The 5025-nt window shown below is 41.6% G+C and overlaps 1 non-coding gene across 1 annotated transcript; it reads left to right on the top strand.

The window, feature by feature from the left end:
* Window positions 1–2118: 2118 nt before the first annotated feature.
* On the top strand, window positions 2119–2190 carry TRNAS-GGA (transfer RNA serine (anticodon GGA)). The gene has a single exon. It is a non-coding gene; the product is annotated as a tRNA-Ser (tRNA).
* The last annotated feature ends 2835 nt before the right edge of the window (window positions 2191–5025 follow it).

The following is a 5025-nucleotide window of genomic DNA, read 5'->3' as shown; positions in this document are numbered from 1 at the left end:
GATGAATCCAAATCCTTCCAGCAGGTACAGACTAATGTTTTCTGTCCCAGGGACCAGAATTCCACATAGCTCAGCCTCATCAAGAGAATATAATAAAACTCATTACTGAGAAAGGGACAGCTTTATTTCTGTCTAAAAGGCCAAATTGAGAACAGCAGTAGCAACTCTCCTTGCAGGAGAAGGGAAGAATAAGGGAGTGATGAATTAGTTCCTTACAGCCCACTGACAGACTGATGGATAAACACAGTGACAGATCCCAAGTTTTATCTGTCTGCAAGTCTCCCCCAAAGAAAAGGCTTTGTCCTTTTAGACATTCCCTGAAAATGGGATGAGCATACGGCAGAAAGCCCCACTGTCTGGGTGACACATGCTATTATTATTGCTATTATGTAAGAATCAGGACTCAGGAGTTAAAACCCACATGTGGAATAATTATGGTGTCACCGAGGCTCAGGTAATATTATTCCTTCATCTTTCCTGTTTTGATGGCTGGTTGTATTGGCAAAAGCCCTGCATCACTGGGAACTTAGTAAAGTTTAGGGTTCTACTGTCTTAATGACCTCCCTTTGGGGCCCAAATAAACAATACTATAAAATCAACTATATGTTGATTTTACATTTTTTTTTCCTAAAAGTCCCTGCACAGAAGTCTTATTTTTCTCCCTTGAAAATATTTTCAACTAAGATCCCAATTTAATTATAGAATTTCTGGAAATCTGAATTTATAGATTCTGATTAATTCTGTGAAGGATCAAGCATATTTCTCTTTTTGTTGCAGTGCAGGGCAGGGGATGAAGGGGTGCCTTTGGTGAGAAAGACAAATGTAAATCGAGACAGGGGTCTCAACCTGGCCCATGTGTTGCAATCACTGAGGAGCTCTGAAAATTGATTGACATTTGGATTTTAACACAGAGATTTTGATTTAGCTGGTCTCGAGATGTGGCCTGGTCAATGGAATTGTTTTGTGTTCCAGGTGATTCTAATGTGCAGCTACACTGAAGACCACGGCTGTAAATCAGTTGTTCAGTCGCTAAGTTGTGTCCTACTCTTTGCAACCCCATGAACTGCAGCATGCCAGGCTTCCCTGTCCTTCATCTCCTGGAGTTTGCTCAAACTCATGTCCATTGACTGGGTGATGCCATCCAACCATCTCATTCTCTGTCACCCTCTTCCCCTCCTGCCTTCAATCTTTCCCAGCATCAGGGTCTTTTCCAATGAGTCTGCTCTTGCATTAGGTGACCAAAGTTTTGGAACTTCAGCTTCAGCATCAGTCTATCCAATGAATATTCAGGGTTGATTTCCTTTAGGAATGACTGGTTCAATCTCCTTGTTTTAGGTTTTAGAGTTTCCCTCTTAAGTGATTTAAAGGATAGAAAAATCAATGGTACCAATGCCATATGGATACTCACTATACTCCTGCAACTACTGTGAGACCTTGGATGAATGACTTGATCTTTGAGTTTCCTCAGTTTTCTCCTCTGTAAAATTTGGATAAAAAGAGTGCCTAACTCATAGATTTGGGGGGAGGACTGAATGTGGTAGGTGGGTAAAATGTGGCTGGCAGAGGGTAGGCAGTTAATCAATGTTGGCTTCATTGTTACTGTTACTATTGGTTTTCAAAATCTTTGGTAGTAGGTGATAGAAACTTTTTTTATTTAAAGAGAGGTAATATTTGCTGATTCGTGTAACCAAACCTAGGAAAAGGCAGGAGTGGCTTTGGTCTCAGGACAACAGAGTCCAAGGGCTCACATCAGTTCTGTCTTGTTTCTGCTTCTCCCTTTCATGTCTGTTTCAGGCTCTGGACCAGCTTCTCTACTGGAAGAAAGTATGGCTTCAGGCTGATCTGGCACCTTGTCTACGACCAGAAAGGAAAAGAGCTCCTTTTATCACTAGTTTGAGTTGGGGGGAAAAAGGCCTAAGAAAAGACTCTGATTGGCTAAATCTTTGTCACATGCTCATGATGGCAGGCCAGATTATTGAGGCCTGGGAGGTGGCACTATAACCAGGAGTGGGATGGGGTGTAAGCTGCTGAGCAGACAAAAACAACAGCCACGGCAAAGACAAAAAGCCAGTTTAATGACAATGACTGAATAAATACTTATTAACCATCTATTGGGCTTCCCTGGTGGCTCAGAGGTTAAAGCGTCTGCCTGGAATGCAGGAGACCCGGGTTCAATCCCTGGGTTGGGAAGATACCCTGGAGAAGGAAATGGCAACCCACTCCAGTACTCTTGCCTGGAGTATCCCATAGAGGGAGGAGCCTGGTAGGCTACAGTCCCTGGGGTCACAAAGAGTTGGACACGACTGAGCGACTTCACTTTCACTTTTCAAGCATCTATTATGGGCCAGACATGTTTCTAGATACTTCGTTGTTGTTCAGTTGCTAAGTTGTGCCCGACTCTTTGAGACGCCATGGATTTGCACCATTTCCCTGTCCTTCAGCCTGTCCGGAGTTTGCTCAAACTCATGTCTACTGATGCCATCTCATCGTCTGTCACCCTCTTCTCCTCCTGCCCTCAATAAGATGAGAAATAGACATCACGTTTAAAAAATATTGAGACAAAGTTTGCTGTTGCTTAGTTGATAAGTTATGTCTGACTCTTTGTGCTCCCATGGACTGTAGTCTGCCAGGCTCCTCTGTCTATGGGATTTCCCAGGCAAGAATACTGGAGTGGGTTGTCATTTCCTACAGGGGATCTTCCCAAACCAGGGATCAAACCCACATCTTCTGCATCGGCAGGTGGGTTACCGCTGAGCCACCAGGGAAGACTGAGGTATAGTTTACATATAGGAAAATTCACTCTTTTTTATTGAAATATAATTCACATACAGTAAAACTCAACTTTGAAAAGATATGTAACATTTCATGTCTTTGGTCCTATGATAAATGGTAGTAAGTTTTGAAATCGGAAAACGTTGGTCCTACGACATTTTTCTTTTGTGAATTTTGACAAACATACGTATCACCACCTCAATCAAGGTGATTTTATTTTATTTTTGTTTTGTTAGGTTTTTTATTTATTTATTTTAAAAAATTTTTTTACTTTACAATACTGTATTGGTTTTGCCATACATTGACATGAATCCACCACAGGTATACATGAGTTCCCAACCCTGAGGTGATTTTAATTACCTGTCCCCCCAAAATCATCTCCTGTGTTTCTGTAGCCAGCCCTCCTTCTACCCCCTGCCTCTGGCAACCACTGACCTGTTTTCCACCTCTATAGTTTTGTCTCTTTAAGAACGTCATTTTAATGGAATTGTGGCCTTCTTTCACTTAGCATATCAGATTCATAAAGTTGTTATATGTGTCAGTAGTTCATTCCTTTTCATTATTGAGTTCATTGCATACATAGCCCAGTTTATCCATTCTCCAGCTGCAGGATGTTTAGATTGTTTCCAAGTTTGAATGACTATGAAAAAGTTGCCAGAATATTTACACACAGGATTTTGTGTAAACATATATTTTTATATCATTTGCTAAATCCTAGGAAAATTCTGAGAGAGATGGGAATACCAGACCACCTGACCTGCCTCTTGAGAAATCTGTATGCAGGTCAGGAAGCAACAGTTAGAACTGGACATGGAACAACAGACTGGTTCCAAATAGGAAAAGGAGTACATCAAGGCTGTATATTGTCACCCTGCTCATTTAACTTCTATGCAAAGTACATCATGAGAAACGCTGGGCTGGAAGAAGCAGAAGCTGGAATCAAGATTGCTGGGAGAAATATCAATAACCTCAGACATGCAGATGACACCACCCTTATGGCAGAAAGTGAAGAGGAACTCAAAAGCCTCTTGATGAAAGTGAAAGAGGAAGTGAAAGAGTTGGCTTAAAGCTCAACATTCAGAAAACGAAGATCATGACATCCGGTCCCATCACTTCATGGGAAATAAATGGGGAAACAGTGGAAACAGTGTCAGACTATATTTTTGGGCTCCAAAATCACTGCAGATGGTGACTGCAGCCATGAAATTAAAAGACACTCCTTGGAAGGAAAGTTATGAGCAACCTAGATAGCATATTCAAAAGCAGAGACATTACTTGGCCAACAAAGTCGGCATTACAAATGCCGACAAAGGTCCGTCTAGTCAAGACTATAGTTTTTCCAGTGGCCATGTACTGATGTGAAAGTTGGACTGTGAAGAAGGCTGAGCTCTGAAGAATTGATGCTTTTGAACTGTGGTGTTGGAGAAGACTCTTGAGAGTCCCTTGGACTGCAAGGAGATCCAACCAATCCATTCTGAAGGAGATCAGGCCTAGGATTTCTTTGGAAAGAATGATGCTAAAGCTGAAACTCCAGTACTTTGGCCACCTCATGTGAAGAGCTGACTCATTGGAAAAGACTCTGATGCTGGGAGGGATTGGGGGCAGGAGGAGAAGGGGCCGACAGAAGATGAGATGGCTGGATGGCATCACTGACTCGATGGACGTGAGTCAGAGTGAACTCCAGGAGTTGGTGATGGACAGGGGGGCCTGGCGTGCTGCTATTCATGGGGTCACAAAGAGTCGTACATGACTGAGCAACTGAACTGAACTGATGAGTGGGGTTGCTGAATCATATGGTAAATAAATGCTGAAATCTACAAGAAATTTCCAGAATACTTTCCAAAGTGTCTGTACCATTTTGCATTCCCACTTGATGTACAAGTGCTCTATCTAGTTGCTTTACGTCCTTGCCAACATATGGTATTGTCAGTTAAAAAAAAAAAAAAAAAGCCTGTCTAATAGGTGGGTAGTAGTATATCACGGTGGTGTTAGTTAATGGCTAATGGTGTTGATCTTCTTTGGGGATTCTGATTTGTCATTCACATATTCTCATTGGTAGAGGGTCTGCTCCTATCTTTTGCCCATGTTTTATTGAGTTGCTTATTTATTATTGAGTTTTAAGTGTTTTTTATATATTCTGGATAAATACAGATATCAGATATGTATTTTGCATGCCCCAGTTTGTGACTTGCATTTTAATTCTCTTAGCATTGGCTGTTGGAGAGACATTTTAATTTTTGGTCATGTCAAATA

Source organism: Ovis canadensis, chromosome 24 (genome assembly GCF_042477335.2).
Source record: "Ovis canadensis isolate MfBH-ARS-UI-01 breed Bighorn chromosome 24, ARS-UI_OviCan_v2, whole genome shotgun sequence".
Lineage (NCBI taxonomy): Eukaryota > Metazoa > Chordata > Mammalia > Artiodactyla > Bovidae > Ovis > Ovis canadensis.
The sequence above is the reverse complement of the archived record's forward strand: the minus strand, read 5'-3'. Positions and strand labels throughout refer to the sequence as shown.